This window comes from Pelophylax lessonae, assembly GCF_965119305.1.
Source record: "Pelophylax lessonae genome assembly, chromosome: 8".
Lineage (NCBI taxonomy): Eukaryota > Metazoa > Chordata > Amphibia > Anura > Ranidae > Pelophylax > Pelophylax lessonae.
Window position 1 is genome coordinate 54051374 of NC_138775.1, and position 23047 is coordinate 54074420.

A 23047-nucleotide genomic window follows, 5' to 3' on the forward strand; every position below is an offset into this window, starting at 1 on the left:
CTCTTCTTTGGTATTAGGAGGAATGTTAGTGCCCCATCATTGGTGTCAGTGGGAGGACTAGTTCTCTATTGTTGGTGTCAGTAGGAGGAATAGTGCCCCATCATTGGTGTCAGTGGGAGGAATAGTACCCCATCATTGGTGTCAGTGGGAGGAATATTGCCCCATTATTGGTGTCAGTGGGGGGATAAGTGCTCTATTGTTAGTGCAATCAAAAGGAATAGTGCCTTGTATCAGTGGGAGGAATAGTGTCTCAAGGGTCGGATAAAGATATGCAAAGGGCTATATTCAGCCCCCGGGCCACAGTTTGGCAATCACTGGTCTAGGGAGTGGTGAAACCATCCCTGGGGTCAGTGTAATATAGAGGTTATATCTCAGCAGGGAACTCTCTGCAAGTGATGGTGGGGCTTAGATAGCCTTTATGTTTTAAGAATGTATACTATGGGTTGCATTTTAGTGGTGTCCAAGTGTTGAAGGACCATATGACTGATACTGTATAATCTGTGTTGGTATTCACCCCATCCAAATACTACAACTCTGTATTATGCAGCTGCTCTTCCAGTGGGGCCTAGAAGTGGAGTTATTTATATCACTTTCCAGATTTTCTCCAAGGAATACATGACAAGTAAATCAGCCTGTAATTCCAAACATGAACCTGTTCTCTATATCCCAGCACTGTGTATTGGCAGATCCCCCTGGCACGTATCCCTGCACTGCAACATGTAATAGACCACTATAGTAATTGGATCCAGATAGTGCTTCTATTGGCCTCAAGGTTTCTGTTAAAAAATACCTCTTTGGCTATGTAATGCTGCTGCCATATAAGAGGGAACTTTGGCCCAGTGCAGGGGTGAGTTCCGTCCACGTGTAAAACAGGAGCCTGTGATTTATACATAACAAACGCCATCATTGAATATATCATTTTTACAATGGTTTTTCTATCACCGATCCTTCAATTTCTTCCACTTGGGTCTACTTCCTGTTATCAGTGGAAAGGAACACTGCCTGCCCTCTAGAGACCACAAATGGTAATTCAGGATGCATTTATTAAATGGATGATTTTTTTGTTCTGTAAGGAATATGGTTAGGTTAAAAGGTTATTAATATTAAAATGCTTCTGGACCTGTGCACAAGTTCAAATACTGTAGGTCTGTCATACAGCTTAAAGTGTATGCAAACCTTAACGGCAAGCTTCATAATTTGCTCCCTGCTGGTTTGTTAAATATACAACTGAACCTTTTTTATTATATCTGTTGATAAGTGCAAAAAATATCTGCCAACGTTTTTGCCACCAGGGACCGGTTTCGTGGAAAACTATTTTTCCAAGGATTTGGGGGGGTGAACCAGGATTAGCGCTTCAATAATCCTGAAACCATATGTTGTCAGGATGGTTGAAGCGCATTATTCCTTTTATTACATTGTAATATATAACAGTGGGAGCCACTTGCCACAAAAGCCTGCCACCAGATGCGGTGGGTCACTGTTATGGCCTGCCACCACATGCAGCTAGTCGCTAGCCTGCCACTACAGCCACTAGATGCAGCCTGTCACTAGCCTGCCACTACAGCCACTAGATGCAGCCTGTCGCTAGCCTGCCACTACAGCCACTAGATGCAGCCTGTCACTAGCCTGCCATCACAGCCACCAGATACAGCCTGTCACTAGCCTGCCTTCACAGCCATCAGATGCAGCCTGTCACTAGCCTGCCTTCACAGCCATCAGATGCAGCCTGTCACTAGCCTGCCTTCACAGTCACCAGATGCAGCCTGTCACTAGCCTGCCATCACAGCCACCAGATGCAGCCTGTCACTAGCCTGCCTTCACAGCCACCAGATGCAGCCTGTCACTAGCCTGCCTTCACAGCCACCAGATGCAGCCTGTCACTAGCCTGCCATCACAGCCACCAGATGCAGCTAGTCACTAGCCTGCCTTCACAGTCACCAGATGCAGCCTGTCCCTAGCCTGCCTTCACAGTCACCAGATGCAGCCTGTCCCTAGCCTGCCCTCACAGTCACCAGATGCAGCTAGTTTCTAGCCTGCCATCACAACCACCAGATGCAGCTTATCACTAGTCTGCCACCACAACCACCAGATGCAGCTTGCCACTAGCTTGCCACCACAACCACCAGATGCAGCTTGTCACTAGCTTGCCACGACAGCCACTAGATGCAGCTTCCCACTGTAGCCTGCCACTACAGCCACCAGATGCAGCTTGTCACTAGCTTGCCACCACAGCCACAGATGCAGCTTCCCACTGTAGCCTGCTACCACAGCACTAGATGTAGCTTGTCACTTTTTAAGAATCTAAGGCCAACTTGTAATTGTGTGATTTTCTGATTGCAGTGAACGACTTACAACTTGCAGCCTCTCCCCAGCTATACTGAATCCAGCATTAAGGAGCGGGGAAACTGGACCTTGCGCAGTTAGTATTACACTGTAATCACCGCTGTTGGGTCCACCTTTTCACATCTCATAGGACAGAACTGCGCCCAGGAGGGCAGTGAGAGAGGTAATGATGTAGTCTCTCTGCTCGCCGGCTGCACTTCCTTCGGTGCAGCCTGCGTGGCTCGGCTACAACCACAGTACAGCCCACCACTGGTCCGCAGCCCAGGGGTTGAGGACCCCTGAGTTAAATTTTATCTATGGTCACAATTTAAAGGAGAAGTATGGACAAAGCTGTTTTGGCTATACTTCTGTGATTCACAGGAGTGCTGTTAGTTCTGCACTTGTGTGAGCAGTTTTCAGCTGACAGCGTGCTAAAGCCCAGCTGGTTGGGATCTGCCCAGAAGCCTGGATTGACAGCTGGCTCAGCCTCTCAGCAAGCCGATGAGAACCTGAGCCAGCTGCCCCCTCCACAGTCCAGCACTCCAGTAAGGGCTGGAGGAGAAGAGCAAAGAGCCAGTGACTGACAGTCACCAGCTCTCTGCAGGCTGAGGACTGAGAGCTGAGAACCGGTGTTTGATAGCTCTGTTCTCGGTCTCAGTAGAGGTGGTTGGGGGACAGCTCCAACTGTCTAGGTGAGTATGATTTTTTTGTTTTTGCAATTCCCATACTTCTGTTTTAAAGCTGAAAGAAATCCCTATAGCTTTAGTCACATCACTTACCTGTGTAGCACCCTCCTAGATAGGTGCTAGAGAGTGAATATAGTTTTTGGCTCTGTCTGCCTATCAGATGAGCAGCAGGTAAATTCTATATTGCACTCTGCTTATCAGGGAGCAGGATCTGTGAGTTAGGTCTGCTCTATGTGCCCAGTGTGTGATTCATCTGGTCTGGGGGAGTGTCCCCAGCTGATCCAATGGGGAGGCACATTGGATAGTGGAAGAAACCTGGCTAATGACACGCAGGCTTTTGATAGAGCCCCAGGGATTGGCACAGGCTGTTTGTCTCGGTGCATTGTGGGGCAGGGTATAAAAAGCCAGGGGCACGAGTGATAGAGGACTTTGGCAGGAAGCAGAGTCCCAGAAGGAGGGTGACGGCTGCCTCCACTTCTGAAGTGGATGGTGACGGTCACAGGCGGTTGGCCTGGTGAGCAAGCAGTGTGGAGCTGAACCCAGAAGTCCAGGAGAACTGACTGGAGATGTTGGGGCACTGTGAGAATCTGGAAAGCAGTATCGTGAGTACAGAGGATCTTGCCCATGGGTCTCCCCCGGAAGGGGACCACTCCAGGAAGTATATTCATTGGACAGGTGTTAGCGGGTACCCTGAAGAGAAACACAAACAGGAACATTTACCTCAGTTTCATTCCAGTGGCATAATGAAGTAGCAGCCTTGCCACATCCTCAAGTTAGAAGTCCCCAGAATTTTGAATAGTTCAAGGTTGGAGTATCCCACTCATCCCTTCTCCCATCCCAATATAAAATAAAAACAACAAAAACATCTACCCCTAGACTGATCATTGACTGAGCCAAGAACATAAAGTGTTAAGATTTATGGAAGCAGATGCTACGGGTAACCCAGGGGAATCCCTAAAGTGTGAAAATCCAGCAGTCCTCTAGGGGGCAGTGCTACACCTGTAATGAAGTATGTCACATTGCAGGGATGCTGGTCCTCTTATATCCTCTGAACTTTTAGTGCTGCAGTGGTTAAAAGTTCATCTCCTCAGGCAGAACAGAAGTACAGATGGTTCAAGGGGAACATGCCCTCCTTCCTTTTCCATTGTGAAAAGTTCTTTCATTGGTTACACTGCTTGTAGCGTGATCTGTGAATAGTGGAGTCACATGAGTCTTTCCCTCATTCACAGATCATGTTACAAGCAGTGTAACCAATGAAAAAATGTTTCTAATTGAAGGAGGAAGGAGGAAGAAGGAGGGGGCGTGTCCCCGTTGGACCATATTTACTGCTGTTCTGCCTGAAGACCTGAAGCTGCTAAAGTAGAATTCAAGCCAAAACCCAACTAGTCCTAAAAATGTTGCCTCCCCCCTCTCCATTTCTATGCTGACCAGCCTGTGCAAAAAAAGATGTATATACTTATTTATTTTTAGCCCGTTCCAGTCCAGTCATTTTATCTCCTGTGTCATCCAATGGCAGCTGCAGGGGAGAGGCGAGAGTGCTCAACAATGGCTGGGAACTCCAGGAGTAGTGACATTACCCATAGACTCCCATGTCATGTCCCAGCCATTGTCGGAGCTCCCTCCTCTCTTCTGTAGCTGCCACTGGCTGATACAGGAGATTCTGTGATTGGACCGGGCTGAAAATAGGTAAGTGTACACATCTTTTTTACACAGGTTAGTCAGCATAGGTGTTAGAAGGGGGGGGGGGGCATTTTTAGTACTAGTTAGTTTTAGGTTGGAATTCTAGCTTAACCCCACTTGTCAGCTGGGGCTCTGATTGCCGCCTGCCACCCGTGATCGTTCCCCGCTGGGAGGGAAGGACGGTCGGCTGTTGTAAACACAGCTGACCGTTCTTCTCCCTGGAATGATCACAGAGCCCCTGTGATCCTTCTATATAGGATCACATATCTCTGTGAATATTTCACAAGCCCCGCCCCCATACAGTTAGAATCACTCCCCTAGGCTCACATTTAACCCCTTGATCACCCACAGTGTTAACCCCTTCCCTGCCAGTGTCATTATTACAGTAACAGTGCATATTTTTAGCATTGATTACTGTAGTAATGTAAAGTGTAAAAAATGTCAGTTAGGGGTCCGATCTGTCCGCCACAATGTCGCAGTCCCGCTACAAATCGCAGATCGCCGGTATTACTAGTAAAAAAAAAAAAAAAAACAATAAAAATCTTTCCCGTAGTTAGTAGAGGCAATAACTTTTGCGCAAACCAATCAAAACACGCATATTGCAATTTTTTTTACTAAAAATATGTAGCAGAAAACAAATTGGCCTAAGATGTTAAAAAAAATAGATTTTTACATTTTTTTTTTGGTAATGTTATATAGCAGAAAGTGAAAAATATTGTTTTTTTCCCCGAAATGTCACTCTTTTTTTGTTTATAGCGCAAAAAATAAAATTTGCTGAGGTGATCAAATACCACCAAAAGAAAGCTCTATTTGTGGGACATCAATTTTACTTAGGTACAGTGACGCACGACTGTGCAATTGTCCATTAAAGTAACGCAGTGCCGAATCGCAAAAAATGGCCTGGTCATTAAGGGGTAAAATCTTCCAGTCCAGAAGAGGTTAAAGAGGAAATTCAGCCCCCCCCCCAGAAGTGGTTAATCATTGTAGCACCGGAAGTTATGAGACAAGAGGAGGACAGGCATCCTTGCACCGAGTTTGCCTTTTTTTTAGCTAAAAGTCAGCTTTAAAGAAATTATATTAATTTCCACTCTGAAATTCAATTATTTTGAGCCTTCTGCTTTTCCTGCACTTATTCCACTCTCATGTACAGTAGGTTGTGCCTGCTTGCACCGCAATGGGACAAAGTTGTAGGGGGTGTGGCTATCAGCATTGTTAATGCTAAATCACAAGTCTTTAGCTTGCAAATCAGCATCTGGCCCCACCAAGTCCTGCCCACTGCTTTCTGGATTACATAGAAACATAGTAGGTAAGGTTGAATAAAGACAATAGTCCATCCAGTTCAGCCTGTGTAGGTGTACATTTGTCAGGGTCGATAATCATTTCCCATATCCCTGTATATTGTGTTGGCTAAGATGCACGTCCAAGAGTCTTTAAAAAATAGCAATGCTCCCTGCTGACACCACCAGTTGTGGAAGAGAGTTCCACATCCTTATGGCCCTGACAGTGAAAAACCCCCTGCACAGCTTAAAGGGTAACTCCACTTTCGTGGGGGAAAAAATAGCAAATAAAGAAAAAACAATATAGTGTATACGATTGCGACACAAATCATATCTTGATTGAATGTTATTAAAAATGACCTTTCCTTTTCAATCTGCAGCCGTTATAATTTTCTGAAAATGCAATGCAGTATGGCTACCTGGAGGTGTTCTGTACACAGAATGTATACTGACCACACCTCAAAAACATCATTTCCTGCTTGTGTGATTGGCTCACCAATTTTCCCAGAAGTCTGCACTAAGATACAAGTCAAATTTCTGTCATCCCCTGCAATGAAAATTTCATTTTTGTTGTTCCCAATAGGAACACGTCTAAAGGGATGCAGTCCCAGCAGCTTTCCTCATTAGAGCCCTGCAGCTGCCACAGCTGATAGATAATTATGAAACCACTCCCTTTAGACCCACTCAGCACAGAAGCACAAACAATGATTTCTTCAGAATAACAAAAGGTAGGAATCTGCAACAAAGCTTGTTAAAAAACCTTGCATTGTACAGAGATCACCCAGAGGGGAATGTTTTTTCTCAACAAAAGTGGAGTAACGCTTTAAGGTTAAACCGCTTCCCCTCCAATCTCATTGTGTAGTACTGTGTCCTCTTACACTCCCTGAGACTGAATAGTTTTTTTCCTATGCTGGGATCACCATTGAGGTATTTGTAAATCGCTATCATGTCCCCTCTCAAGCATCTCTTCTCCAACAAGAATACGTTTAGTGCCTGTAGTCTTTCCTCATAATTGAGGCCCTCCAATCCTCGTATTATTTTTGTTGCCTTTTCTTGGACACTCTCCAGCTCCAGCACATCCTTTCTGAGGATTGGTGACCAGAACTGGACGGAATACTCCAAATGTGGCCAGACCAGAGTTTTATAAAGTGGCAGAATTATAGTTTTATCTCTGGAGTATATCCCTTTTTTTATGCATGCTAATATTCTGCCAGCTTTGGTAGCTGCAGCTTGACATTGCATGCTTTTGCTGAGTCTGTCTTTTACTAGGACCCCCAGATCTTTCTCCACCCTGACAGCACTGTCTCTGTTACTGAAACCCTCCTACTGTGAGATGCAGTGTCTGGGAAGGGGTGCATGTGAGACACAAATGAAGGAGGAGGGTTTGGCACCATATTAATATTAATAAATCTCATTGTAAATACCTTTTGTTTAAAAAATGTATTCCAAGTAGTCACGTGACCAAAAAGCTCCAGGGGAGTGTGTTGGTCAGTGCGGCTTTTGGGCGTAAGTCTATGCAGGAAACCCCAGAAGAGGAGGATCAGGGTTGCTCTGTGCAAAACCCCTGCACAGAGCAGGTGCAGGGCCATTGCTAGACTATTTTGCACCCTAGGCAAGACCAGCTACTTGCACCCCCTCCCTCGGAAAAAAAAAAAAAAAAAACGATTTCCTTTTGATTCAGTTCAATTTTGGTAAAAAAAAAATCCCAATAGGTGTAAATTGATTGGTTTTCACAAAAGATAGCGTCTACAAACTATGGGATATATTTATGAAAAATTTTTTTTTTTACTAGTAATGGTGGCAATCAGCGATTTTTAATGGGACTGCGACATTGCGGCGGACAAATCTTACACCCGTGACACTTTTTGGGGACCAGCGACACCAATACAGTGATCAGTGCTAAAAAATATGCACTGTTACTGTACTAATGACACTGGCATGGAAAGGGTTAACATCAGGGGAAATCAAAGTGTTAAATGTGTCCCCTGGGAGTTTTTACTGACTGTGTGTGTGTGTGTGTGTGTGTGTGTCGGGGGGGGGGGGGGGTGGGATGCTTTGACTGGGGGGAGACAGAGGTCTGTGGTTTTGCTTAGCAGGAACACAGGTTCTCCATCTTCCCCTCTCACAGAACAGCGATCTGCCTTGTTTACATCACCGCTCTGTCTGCCTCGGGAAAGATTGACGAACATTGGGCCCCGCTGATTGGCTCCCGCTGTGTCCCGATAAAAAAAAAAGATATACAGGTACGGTATGTAATTTTGTGCCAAAGGGCCAACTTGCCTCAGTATATGTGCGTGGGGCAGTCTGGAAGTGGATATAAACAAAAGCAGAAGTCTTTTATTATAATAATAATATAATATTATCTATAATTTAATATTATATTTACTGCTGATATATAATATTGGGGATCACACAAGACTGCTGCTTTTGTATATATTTCCCTGCTGTTATAATATTGGGGAATGGCACACAAGACCGCTGCTTATATCATTTACATTATTATGTCATTTATATATTCTGATATCACACACTGATCAGTCTTCATCTCTTCTCTTATTTAAAACATCAATCCAGTATCCAATTGTCAATGACCATACTATAAATATGTACAAGTACTGTACATCACAATACCATACTGTACACATACTGGGAATTCCGAATATGATTGCTGCAGGCCTGCAGCCTGTGTTAATACTGTTTGGCCCTCCAGTTGTTCAGGAACTACAATTCCCATCATGCCTAGCCATGTCTGTGAATGTCAGAGTTTTACAATGCCTCATGGGACTTGTAGTTCTGCAACAGCTGGAGGGCCGTAGTTTGAAGACAGCTTGAGCCAGGCAGCAATTATTATTACAACAGACCCCAGAACCCACACAGCTGTAGAGCAGACTGTATTTTCTATGTTCTTAGTTCTGTCACTTGACTTTGCCTGCCTGATTATGCCTCCACCATAAACTATCCACACACACCGGGTCCGTGTGGGACAGACAGCCAGGGACTGCGCGGGCTCCTTTGCTCTCTTGTAGGTGGGACTGGACTGGAGCCTGGAGAAGGGATGACGGCACGTTGAGGAGGGCAGAGCGCCGCGCTATGCACCTCATTGTTTGGCACGGCAGCACCTGTCTTGTGCACCCAGGCCACGGGGGGAGGGCATCATCCAATCCTATTCGTGCAGCATGGTGCACAGACAGTGCTGGCCAGACCACAAGGCCTGCACAGCAACCAGCAATGCACACAACAGGAGACACAGCACTATTTTTTCCGGCGGAGCTGTGCCAGCTGTGGTTGCCACCGGTCCCGGCTAACTGTGACATCTGACGATCCATTCAGGCTGGCCTGCACCCTCCCGGCTAGGCTAGGCAGCAGTGTACCCTAGTACAAAAAATTCAGCCCAGCGCTCACTCCGAATGGGAAGACTGGCGTGCTGCTCTCCTCAGGCAGGGAACTTCAATACGGGTACATAGAAAAGAAAGGAAGAGGAGGCGCAAACACCTAGTGCATTACCCGTGGTCAATGTAGCAAATATTTAATAAAAAATGCCAAATGCATACTCACAGACGTAAAGATAAAAACATGTTACAAGAATCCACCATGTGTGAACTGGAACAAGTCCTTCAGTCAGGACCGCTAACGCGTTTCGGGGGTCAGGCGCTCTGAGGAAGGGGGCCTGACCCCCGAAACGCGTTAGCGGTCCTGACTGAAGGACTTGTTCCAGTTCACACATGGTGGATTCTTGTAACATGTTTTTATCTTTACGTCTGTGAGTATGCATTTGGCATTTTTTATTAAATATTTGCTACATTGACCACGGGTAATGCACTAGGTGTTTGCGCCTCCTCTTCCTTTCTTTTCTATGTAGCAGTGTACCCTAGGCCTAGTTCGTCCAGAGTTGTATAAAGTACTCGAAACCCATACTTGAGTAAAAGTACAAGTGCTCGATCAAAAAGTTACTTGAGTAGAAGTACTAAAGTATTCAACATTTTTTGTACTTAAGTATTGCAAGTAGTTTTTAAAAAAATTTTGCTACTCAAGTACTGAAAGTAAAAGTACAAGTACTGTGTTATGTAGTTATTAAAGAAAGAAGTCAAAAGTTTGAACATCATATTGTTTTTTATTATTTCAAATGCAGCTTTTATTTATACATACATTAGCATTTATTTTCGTATACGCTGATAATACACATGTTTTGAGCTTCATGAAACCTGCCATCTACTGTTCTGGCAGTGGTAATTTTTATAATAGTAACGAGTAACTATGCAGCACAAAAAAAAAATATCGGAGTAGAAGTATTGAAATCATCGAAAAAATGTAGTGAAGTAAAAGTGGAAGTAGGAGAAAAAAATTCTACTCCAGGAAAGTACAGATACCGCCTTTCGGTACTTAAGTACAGTAGTGAAGTAGTTCTACTTAGTTACTATACATCTCTGAGTTCGTCTAGAAGGAGCGTCGGCCCTGAGTAGGTGAGTATGACATGTTTGTTGTTTTTTTAAGAATATGCCTTTACTATCAAAGAAAGCGTAAAAAAAAGAAAACCAATTGAGCAACCACATGTAAGAATTGGTAAGCTGCAATATAATAAATGTTGGCTTTTGGGTTAATTACCGCTTCAGCTCCTAACTTCTTCAGCTGACTAGAGTGCAACCTTAACTGTTTTCTAATTTACAATTTATGTTTACGGGTTGTTCAATTTCCTTTTTTTCCATGTAGTGGTGGTGATGTAGACGGTCACAGTGTATGAATTGTAATTTGTAATTTTCTCACCTTAACCTAGGATGGCTGTAAATGCATTTCCGTCTCTCCTCCAACCTTCCGCTGCCTGTTCACAGATCTCAGAAGAGGAAACTGCTTGGAAGTGTATCAGTTTACAGGAATCAAGTTGTAGCACTTTATATTTAATGGGTTGTAATAAAAATGACATTTAAGAACATCTGACACGTCTGAAGACAGGTAATAAACGACACTCAGAGAGTTCAGGAAAGTGTAACAGTATCAGCAAGAAAAAAAAAAAGTGTTTCTAACACCAGGTCTGCTGTGTGAGATGGGTGAGAGACATACAAAACATACAAAACATACAAAAGCTTCATATTTTTTGCAGAAAACAAATATAAAAAGAAATTAAGGCTGTATCCACATTCTTTTTCGTACAGTAATGTTTTTCTAAACCTGAGTTTTATTTGTGTATATGCTCTATCTATGAGCATTATAATGCATTACTTGCAACATAAGTATATAACATTTCAACCAACACACTTGCACTTCAGTGTAAAGAAGTGAACATTTACTGAAGTTTCTTGCAGACTATAGAGCTGAAAGATCATAATTTTCACAGTTCATTGATGACAGTTACAGGTCATTCCAACTAGGGATAGACCAATATGTTTTTTTCAGGGCCGATATTTTGGTCACAACGTATCGGTATCGGCCGATATGTGCCGATATTTTGTACATTTAAAGTTTTGAACAATAAAGACAATTTATGACACAAATCTGGTACTGAACATGTTAATTTTTGTTTAATGCTTAATGGCTGGCTTGCTGGCACCCTGTGGTGGGTGGCTGGTTAGCATCCTGTGATGGGTGGCTGGCTGTCTGGCACCCTGTGGTGGGTGAGTGGGTGGCTGTCTGGCACCCTGTGGTGGGGGGCTGGCTGGCATCCTATAGTAGGTGGGTGGCTGGCACAGGGGCTGTGGGTGGCTGGCTGGTATGGGGCCTGTGGGCGGCTGGCTGGTACAGTTCCTGTGGCTGGCTGGTACAGGGCCTGTGCAGGGCTGTCTTTAATATTGATTGGACCCTGGGAAAATATTTTCTTGGGCCCTCCAAAATCCACTTATTACCTATTTGCAGACAGTGGGGGTTCAAGGGGAAGCTGCTTTGGGCCCCACAACAAGGGCCTGTGGCTGGCTGGCTGGTACAGTGCCTGTGGATGTGGGTGGCTGGCTGGCACCGGGCTGCTGTGGGAGGGTGTATGGCTGTGATACACTCCCACTAGACTAGTCCCGACTCCAGACGAGGCTGTCCAAGGCGAGGGAGGTGGCCTAAGAAGGCAGAATGATGTCACAAAAATATCGGCAATATCGGCCAGTTCCGGGGCCGATACCGATGTATCAGGGAAAGTGCATATCGGCCCTCGATATAGCCACATTTAGCAGCGTTATAGTTTATCAGCCTTTCTCTGACCTCTTCTATTTTCCAACCTCAAATCCAACTACTACAGCTTAAAAATGTCTGACGTGGCCTAAAGCTGTATGCGGCGTTAAGCAGCCTTTAGCAGCGTCGGGCATTTTTACAGCTTAACGCTGCTGCTCCAGAACGCGCTGGTCCTGAGGGTTTTTTTTACAGCTTAAAAACCCCTATGCCACTTACAGCTCCTAAAACCCTGTGTGTGCATGAGACCATAGAATAATGTGGAGGGGCGTTTTTAAGCTGCAAAAAAAAAAAAACCGCCTGACGCTCCTAAAAGCAGCTGTAAAAATGCCCTGTGTGCTTGAGGCCTAAGGCAGCATACACCCCAAAAGTAGGCCTCTGCCTACATATATACATTGTGGTGCGCTGTATTGTTCAGTATGCTTACTTTTTTTTTTTTTTTTATTAAGGCTTGTTAAAGCTGTTATAGCTGCAAAGGGTGGGCCAACTCAATATTGAACCCTGCAGACTAATACTGGGATGCCATTAAAGTTTATTTGCGTGTAAAGGCAAGTGTCCCAATACTTTTGACAATATAGTGTACATATGCACTGCATACACATACATATAACATGCATACCCATCAAATACACATACATGCAATATACTTATACATAAGCACTGTAAGCAATCTGGTAATGACTCGCCAACCAGAGCTAAATTCCAGTATTGCCGGGATAATTCCTGCAAGTTCCCTATTAAGCACATGGACTGCTGACGAAGACTTGACATGGTTGTTTTAGCACATATTACAAAGGTCCACTGTTATCACTCTCAGGAAATCCGCCCTGAGATTGGTCATACAGCCTTCTCTGGAACAAGTACATATAGAAAGAAAGTGGCAGCAAACAGTTTATAATGCATTTCCTTCATTTTGCGAGAGACAGAGGTGATCTGAAATTTTTTTAGGGTCCTTTGTTTTTGGTCTTTAAAAAAAATCTGTTTGCCAAAGTCTGCTTTCAAATGGCTTCTCTTTAACTTGGTCCTAGCCTATTTGTATGTTAGACCTTAGATTGTAAGCTCCTTGGGGGCAGGGATTGAAAAGTATACTGTATAAAAAGCTGAGTAAAGTGACTGTGCTATTGAAATGCCTGAAACAAATAAAATTTAGATATCATTTACAACGATCAGCCATAACCTAGTAATCATCCACCTGATCATCTAATATTGAGTAGGCCATCCTTTGCTGCTAAAACAGCCCCTTTTGCCACAGAAACAGCCCGAATTCAAGGTATGCTGTGGTAGCGTGGGTAGCAGATCATTTAAGTTCTGTGGGTTGTGAGATGGGACCTCCATGGGTCGCACTTTTTTTCCCAGCAGATCTCACAGATTGAGACCGGGAGAATTGGGAGGAAGTCAACATCACAAACTCTTTGTTGTGTTCCTCAAAACATTCTTGAACCATTTTTGCATTGTGACAGGGTGCATTATCCTACTGAAAGAGGCCACTGCCAGCAGAGAATACCATTTATTTAAAGGGGTGTACTTGATCATCAACAATGTTTAGGTAGGTGGTTTGTGTTAAAGTAGCATCCACTTGAATAGCAAAACTCAAAGTTTACCAGCAGAACATTGCCCAAAGCATCACCCTGTCTCCATCAGCTTGCATTCTTCCCATATTGTAGCCTGGTGCCATCTCTTCTCCAGGTGAGCATAGCACATGCCCCTGCCTGGCCATCAGCATGATGTAAAAGAAAATGTGATTCATCAGACCAGGCCACCTTCTTCCACTGCTCTGTAGTCCTGTTCTGATGATCACGTGCCCATTTTAGGCACTTTTGGCTGTGGACACCGGTAAGCATGGGCAACCTGACCAGTCTGCGGATACGCAGCCCCATGCAAAACAAACTGCGATGCCCACTGTTTCTGCTTTCAGCAAATCAACTTGATGAATAAAAGAGAAAAATTATAGTACTCATGCTAGTGCACAATCTTTAATATGTAAAAGCAGCTGGCACAATTTGCAGGCAGCAAATTAGAAATAAAAGAGGAATAAGACAGAAGATAGTACAATTAACCCACACCAGAGTAGGTTAAAAGTGTGCAAACACTGAAAAGATCTTAATCAGTTCATTCACAGTCCTCATATAAAACCAGTAAGTGGTGAATGATGTAATCAGGCCGGAAGAGTCCACTAACCACTAAAGAAAAAGTGGTCAAAAAGAGCAATGATTAAAGCCAGATTCCAGTTCACAATACTTGCGCTACTCCCTCCAGTGTCAGGATCAATTCTCTTCTAAACAGTAGTATCACTCCCAAACATGCAAGTCCTAGAGAAAGCAGAACCATCTTGTAGTGTAGTAAACTCCAGAAAACCCATTTATTCAAAGTATTGCACTTACATGGAAAAAAAGGAAATCAGCATTATTAATACAATGTTGTTTCAAACCAACCAGATGGCCGCCGACCGTTCCGGTGCAGGATGACCTCATGGGATGCGTCGTGGCTCCACCCAATGCGTTACGTCACCGCGAGATATCGATATGCTGGTTTAATTTTGTTTCATGTAAGTGCAATACTTTGATTAAATCGGTTTTCTGGAGTGTACTACACTATGAGATGAAAATAGGGGGTCCCCCTAGGGTGTGGGACTTTACCGGCAAACACACTTCCACAGATGTGGAAGTGTGTTTGCCGGTAAAGTCCCACACCCTAGGGGGACCCCCTATTTTTGCCTGTTTAGTCCAGGGATGTTGGCAAACCACTTCCAAGCTTTCACATAGCTGGGGCATATTTTTTCGAATTTACACCATGAGATGGTTCTGCTTTCTCTATGACCTTCATGTTTGGAAATAATACTACTCTTTAGTGGAGAATCGATCCTGAACCTGGAGGGAGTGGAGCAAGCAGTGTAACCAGGAGGATTGAATCTGGAGTCTGGCTTTAACCATTGAGTGCAACTGTGATTTTTGACAGATTTTTCCTTAGTGATCATGTTTATCTGGTAAGTGACTATGTTTGGTCACTGAGGGTGGAGGACTCTTCCAGCCTGATTTACATCACTCACCACTTACTGATTTTATATAAGAACTGTGAATGAACTGGCTAAGATTTTTTTTCTATGTGCGCACTTTTAACCCACTCTGGTGTGGTTTACTTGTACTATTTATGGTAAAATACTACTATGGTAAAATACTGCTGCACCTTTTTCCTCTTTTATTTACTACTTGCTGCCTGTCCACCATCAAATGACAGTGGAGCAGTGCAGCTCTTGTTTTGGGAGGATGTCATAAGATGGCGCCCCAGAACGGCCGCTCTCCCACACCCGTGGGGGTGCAACGCGGCGATCGCGGTCGTGCCATGTTCCTAGGACAGGGCGCAACCCTGTTCTTGGTAAAGAGCCAATGATGTGGCTCTTTACCCATGTGATCAGCGGTGTCCAATCACATGTAAATGAGGAAGTGCCGTTTATCGCCGCTCCTCACCTCACACTGTCAGAGTGTGTGGTGAGGAGAACCGATCAGCGGCTCCTCCTCAAAGGAACATCCAGGACAGATAATAAGGGGCACTGTACAGTACAGTAACAAACAGTGCCCATCAGTTACACCAACCAATGCCCATCAGTGACACCAATCAATGCTCATCAGTGACCCCAATCAGTGCCCACAGTGACCTCAATCAGTGCCCATTAGTGTTGCCAGTCAGTGCCCTTCAATTCCTGCTCATCTGTGCTGCCTATCAGTGCTGCCCATCAGTGCCGTCCATCAGTTCTGCCCATCAGTGCTGCCCCTCAGTGCCCATCAGTGCTGTCTGTCAGTGCCTATCAGTGTCACCTATCAGTGCCGCCTATCAGTGCACATCAGTGTCGCATATCAGTGCCACCTATTACTGCCCATCAGTGCAGCATATTAGTGCCTCCTCATCAGTGCCCATAAGTGGAACCTCATCAACGCCCATCAGTGCAGTTTATCAGTGCCCATCAGTGCAGCCTATCAGTGCCCATCCGTGCTGCCTCATGAGTGCAGATCAATGAAGGAGAAAAAATATTTATTTACAAAATTTACTGACAGAAATTAAGAAAAACATTTTTTTTCAAAATGTTCTGTCTTTTTTTCTTAAAAAAAAAATAAAAAAACCACCAGTGATTAAATACCCCCAAAAGAAAGCTCTATTTGTGTGAAAAAAATGATACATTTTATTTGGGTACAGCATTGCATGACTACGCAATTGTCACTCAAAGTGTGACAGCACTGAAAACTAAAAATTGGCCTGGGCAGGAAGGGGGTGTAAGTTCCCAGCATTAAAGTGGTTAAATCAACTTGATGGAAAACATGTTTACTTGCTGCCTAATATATCTTTCCGTCTTTCAGATGCCATTGTAACAAGATAATCAATGTTATTCACTTACCTGTCAGTGGTCAAAAAGTTATGGCTGATTGGTGTATGTCTACTAGAGGGGCCAATTTAAAATGAATATTCTGTCTATCACAATATGTGATATTGTACATAAAAACTCACACAGAGATGTGTGAACTGACCCTTAACACTTATTTAACCCAACCCTGAATAATAAATAATGGTGTTTAGGAAGCAAAAGTCTGAATCATTATTTTTGTATTTCTTCACTTTTTTCAGATTTTACAAGAATAACACGTCCATTTACGCCTGATAAAAACAGAATGCGCTGTGATAAAGCTTTCAGCGGTGACCCAGCCTGAGAATATTTGTTTTGTCCTTTCCCGGTGTCTAGTATTCCCAGTATTGGTAAATGCTGCAGCCCCCTTCCAGTTAGCTCATGTCAGATCCCAGTGATAAGATGAGATCTGTAATGTTAGTAGCTGGCTTTTATAGTGGAGCAGAGAGAGGAGACAGCTTGGCTGCAGTCATCAGCAATGATCAGTGGAATCCTTGGAGCTAAAGAATGCAGAGGTTTCCTTACAAAGATGCTACAGTGTCATGGGTGTCTGCAGGGGGGCTCTTCACACACTGCAATAAATTATACTGAAATGGAATTTTACTATGAACTTTGTCTTCTGGGTGCTGTCACATATTTCCCAGTAAGAATCTGAATTATTGGAAAGCTTTTGTAATGCCATTTTAAAGTTGAACTTCACCCCATCTCTAGTTAAAGTGGTTGTAAAGGCTAAAGGTTGCATTCTCTACATTATGGTAAAAAATATTTTAGGTGAAGCTCCCTCCCTGAACCCTCCCCCCCCAAAAACCTGACCCCCCCATCTCAATCCAGCGCTGTGCCCGAGAGCAGGGGCACTGCTCTTTATCTCTCCCTCCTCACTGGACTCAGTGACGGCAGCAGAGTAGGGATTGACCAATTATATATCGAGGGCCGATATGCACTTTCCCCGATATATCGGCCACCAAGGTATTTCGGAAAGTGGTTGTACCTGCAGCTAGAGGCATCACCCCGGTACCGGCGTCCATAGCCGACACTCGGCTAATTTGTAATGACAACCGATGGGGAAGAGAAGCCACTCGGCTGTCATTACAAGGAGCCGGAGGGGAGCCCCCCCCTCCTGCTGCCTACCACGGCTCGCCCGGGTCTCTCCTGTTCCACCAGGAGACCCGGACTGTAGCGGTCAGAGGAGTAGGGGACCGCAATTCAGAATTCAAGTACGGTACAGCAGACAATGAGGCTGAAGCAGATACCGGATTTATTAACCAACAGACTATAATGGCCGGAGAATGATGTTAACAGTAAACAGATTACATAGGTTTACAGCAAAGTTAACTGCAACGTGATACATAAAATGGCGCTCCCGCCAACGCACACACAGAAATACAGGCTACTCTGCTATATGATCCTATCTGATTCCCGCTAACCGGGACACGTTGCTGCAATGCTCTGTCTACAGAAACCTGCTCTATACCCTGCCACAGGTTAGCACCGGTGCACACTCACAGTTCTGTAGGTACAGCTGCTTTATCTCAGTCTCTGTGATGGTGGATGCTGTCAGGTCTCTGGATCTGTCCCTTGCTGTCTGTAGCTGCAGTCTCTTATGCACTGGTCTGGGTTTCTTTGCAAGTAGTTTATCTTGTTCTGTCACTTGGAGGTCACTGCAGTCTGGCCCCTTGCTCTGTAACTTGCTTAAGGTGCTCTGGGATGTTCTCTCCTCTCTTCCTCTGGTTCTCAGCTGTTGTCCGTAGTACCACAGTTCAGCTCTGTCTCCTCTGGCAAGATCCTGTTGCTCTGTCCCAGGATTATACCGTCTATATGCCCTCTCAAGGCCACAGCATGCAGTCCCTTTTCTCAGCTCAGCACAGCCATAAAGAGACGAACACCACACCCTTCCAGGAACTTCCTGCTTCCTCCTCCTTTCCAGAAACATCCCTTCATCTAAAGCAACAACAGTGACATCTTGTGGCTGAAAGATGCATGACAGTCTGTGGGAATTTCTCAATAGAAGTACAGTGTAATGGAGTTAGTCATTCAAGGGGCTGACCCCCTACAGGACAACCAGCCTGCACGGCCACGGAAGACCCGATCAAAGCCACATTCGGCTCTGATCGGGTCTTCATGCAAAAACCCGGAAGTGATGTCATGACATCGCTTCCGGGTACTGGCGCCAGATTTAAAAAAATGACAGCATTCAAAACAGCCAAACTTGGCGTTTTGAATGCTTTTAAGTGCAGAGGAGGGGTTTGGGGTCTTTTAGACCCCCAGATCCCTCCACAAGAGTACCTGTCAAGTAAAAAAAATTTAAAAAAATTTTTTTTCTAAATATCGGCCAATATCGGCTAATACCGATACGCGATGACCAAAATATCGGTATCGGCATTGAAAAAACGATATCGGTCGATACCTACAGCAGAGCCATTGGTGCCTCCTGCTGCTCTCAATCATATACAGTGACAAGAGAGCAGGAGGCAGGCCAAAGCTACACTGTGTGTATCAATAGACACACACAGTATGGCTCAGGGTCTAATCCACACGAGTGCCCGTATAGCAAGCAGCTTGCTATGGTGGCACTCAGTACGGGGGAGGAGCCAGGATCAACGGTGGGGAACCCCAGAAGAGCAGGATCAGGGCTGCTCTGTGCAAAACCATTGCAGACAGAAGGTAAGTTTGACATGTTTGTTATTTTATTTATTTTTTTTAGTCGACTTTACAATCAATTTACAAACCTGATTAGAAAAACTAAAATACCTCTTAAAGAAAATTCTTGCCTGAATCTGCAGTTCTGTGACACGCCAGATCCGAGTCTTGTTTTGTTCTTGGAGTGAAGAGTGTGAGGGTTCTTCTACAATCGGTTACGACCCTCTGTGACAACCTAAAGCATCCTTTTTCAACCAGAGTGCCTTCTGGGTTCTTCAAGGGTGCCTTGGCAAAATGGCTAAAAATTGCCACACACTTTCCAAAAATTGTCAACAAGTGGATCAAGCCTACCTTTTTGTTACACAACGCCACCAATTTTTATAGTGCAGTATTTTAACCCCTTATGGACACACGCCCCACACAGATATACTCCGGCAGGGTGGCCCTCCTGCGTGAAATCATGTACCTGCACGTGATTTCACGCAGTGGGTCTGGGGGGTGCGCGCGCGCCGCCGGCTACCCACCGCCGCCGTGATTTGACACAGCAGGAACCAATCAGCGGGTCCGGCAGACGTAATGTCCCCTGGGACCTGCCGTTAGTTCTCAGGAGAGGCACAACGGGCGGTCTTCCTATGTAAACAAGGCAGACCGCCATTCTGTGAGAGGGGAAGACAGAAATCTTGTGTTTCTGCTAAGCAGAAACATGGATCTCTGTCTTCCTCCAGCCAAAGCACCCCGAACAAATAGAAAGCACTCCCTAGGAGCACACTTAACCTTTTAATCACCCCTGATTTTAACCCCTTCCCTGCCAGTGTCATTAGTACAGTGACAGTGCATTTTTTTAATAATGAAAGGTTATTAAGTTTTCAAGAAATAGAAAGTGCAATATATGCAATAAAAATTACATAAATTCTACATCTGATGTACATAATTGAAATAACTCCACCAAATACAAGATGCACATTATACATGTACAGGGCAAGTGTGTATCTAACACCTGAGGCATCCAAGCTCTCCACCTATCACACCATCGTCAGCATGGGTGTCGGCGACTAGGCAGGGGTAAACCAAGGCACGATAGGAGTCTCCATCATACAGATACACCTGATTTTGCCCATCACGTACAGCATGCGTACAGTGACCAGATGTGGCTTAAGTAAAGAATCGACAGTGCATTTTTCTTTTAGCACTGATCACTGTAATAATGTCACTGGTCCCCAAAAAGTGTCAGTTAGGTGTCCGATCGGTCCACCGCAATGTTGCAGTCCTGCTAAAAAAAAAACACAGATCGCCGCCATTACTAGTAAATAAAAAAAATAAAATTATTTGGGTACAGGATCGCACGACTGTGCAATTGTCAGTTAAAATCAGTGCTGTATCACAAAAAAATGACCTGGTCACGAAGGGGGCTAAACCTTCTGGTACTGAAGTTGTTACCACGTTCAAGTCACTGGAATCCTAACAACTGATGATGTTATTGGTTGATCGGTACTACGTTGGACACCTACACAGCATCCTTGTTTGCCCACTCCCCCACCCCTGTCAGCACTGGGGTCATGTTGGCAGAGAAATGGAAAGAAACCGATGGGGAAGAGAAACAATAGAATACTAGTCAGTACCAGTTTGCAAAGGTGGAGGAATAAATCACCTCTAATGCTCAGTGACCCGTGTGTGTATGTGGATGCTGCTGCAATATTTAAAACTATTTGTTTAGTTTTTACATTTTAGAATGGAGAACCTTGAGGTTGTGTATAATTTTAAAGGGTGCCTTGACTAAAAAAGCTTGAGAAACACTGACCTAAAGTGTGTCCACTAAGGAGGCGTCACATGGTCCTTGAAGGGTATTTTCACTTTTACCACTGTATATTTGTTAGGTGTTTCCATTCATACAGCTGCAGCACCCTCCTAGGTAGGTGCTGGAAGGGAGTATCGTTTTTGGGTCTTTCAATTTACCAGAAAGATTACCAGGTAAATTTCGAGTGCTCTCTGGCCACCAGGGAGCAGGATCCATTGGTAGGGTCTGCTCATGGTGCTCAGGTGCAGCTAAGCTTGTCTGAAATGTTTCACACTGGTCTGAAAGGAAGGCCTATTGGACAGTGGGAGGAATTCTGACAAGTGAGAGCACAGGCATTGTTACAGCCCTGGTGATTGGCAGAAGAAAGTGCATTGGTGCATGCTGGGTGACTGTATAAATGCCAAGGGCACATGTGCTTGGGGTCTTTGGCTGGACAGCGGGATTCCGGAAGGTGGGGTGGCTGCCCCCCTCTGTAGAAGCTGCCATGCAGCCTCGGGTAGTCAACCTGAGGGCCTGAAAGTCAGATAGGAGTTGAACCCACATGTCCTGCAGAGCTGACTTGAAGGGAGACACTGGAAAAGATCTGATTCTGCCTACAGTGAGTAGAGATCTGTGTCATGGGGCCTGCCCTGAGAGGGCCACCCCTTCACTGGGAGAGTAAGTGGAGGGATGTCAGTCAAGGGGATACTGAAGATAAAGTAGTTGCATCAAGTCTGCTGCTAGAGAGAGCAAGAAGATTTAATTCTTCCATACAAGTGGCAGTATGGTTGAAGCAGTGTGTCTGCTTCCACAAATAACCTGGTGAGGCCAAGTGACATTTGTCCTTATCTACTGTGAATAGTTACAGTTGGAGTATCCCACTAATCCCTTTTCCCATCCAAGTTCCACAATAAATACAAAACCAAATCCCCTGCACTGTTTATGAGTAATGAGCGAACGGGAGTAAGGATGGATGTGTAAAAAATCCCTTAGTGACTGTCTGCAAGGTAATCAGAGGGAGACCCAAAAAGTCAACACACAGCAAGCCCTACGGGGACAGTGCTACACAATATACCCCAAATTGAAAAAATGGGAAGGGGGAGTGAGTGCAGGAAAAAAAAAAAATATATATATATATATATATATATGGTTTTACCGCCTCCCAACTGCTCTTTCTTTAGCCACTTCTGGACCGGAAGGTTTCCCCCCTTAATGACCAGGCCATTTTTTGCAATTCGGCACTGCGTTATTTTAACTGACAACTGCGTGGTCGTGCGATCCTGTACCCAAATAAAATTGATGTCCTTTTCCCCCCCACAAATAGAGCTTTCTTTTGGTGGTATTTGATCACCTCTGCGATTTTTATTTTTTGCGCTAAAAAAAAAGCGACAATTCTGAATAAAAACAATATTTTTTACATTCTGCTATAAAACATTCCCAATAAAAATAAATTAAAAGATCAAATTTCTTTATCATTTTAGGCCAATATGTATTCTGCTACATATTTTTGGTCCAAAAAAATCCAATAAGTGTATATTGATTAGTTTGCGCGAAAGTTATCACATCTACAAACTAGGGGAAAGATTTTATTAGTAATGGTGGCGATCAGCGATTTTTAGCGGGACTGTGACATTGCAGCGGACAGATCGGACCCCTAACTGACATTTTTGATACTTTTGGGGGGACCAGTGACATTACTACAGTCACTGTTACTGTACTAATGACATTGGCAGGGAAGGGGTTAACACAGGGGCGATCAAAAGTTAAATGTGTCCCTAGGGGTGCTTTCTAACTGTGTGGGGGATGGGCTTGCTGAATGAACACAGAGACCTGTGTTCCTAAATAAGAGGAACACAGGATCCCTGTGTTCATCACTGACAGAACAGTGATCTGCTGTGTTTACATCGGCAGACCGCAGTTCTGTCTCCACGGGGAGCGATCAAGGGTGCCTGACAGCAATCGCAGCGGCAGGACCCGCTGATTGGTTTCCCCTGTAGCCAATCGACACGTGCGCGCACTTCCGGAGCTGAAGTGTTTAAAGAGTCATTTTTTTTTTCTTTAAATGGTTTAATGTCAGCAAAAGTTGACTTTCCACAGTAAATATGTCCTGCGGCAAAACCTAAGAGGAAAGTGT

At 44.5% G+C, this 23047-nt stretch overlaps 1 long non-coding RNA gene across 1 annotated transcript in view; it reads left to right on the forward strand.

The window, feature by feature from the left end:
- Nucleotides 1–23047, forward strand: part of LOC309561474 — a 103701-nt gene that overhangs the window by 40508 nt on the left and 40146 nt on the right. The window contains exon 2 of the long non-coding RNA XR_014225568.1: nucleotides 10737–10912. This is a non-coding gene — a long non-coding RNA (uncharacterized lncRNA). The remainder of the gene's footprint in view (nucleotides 1–10736; nucleotides 10913–23047) is intronic.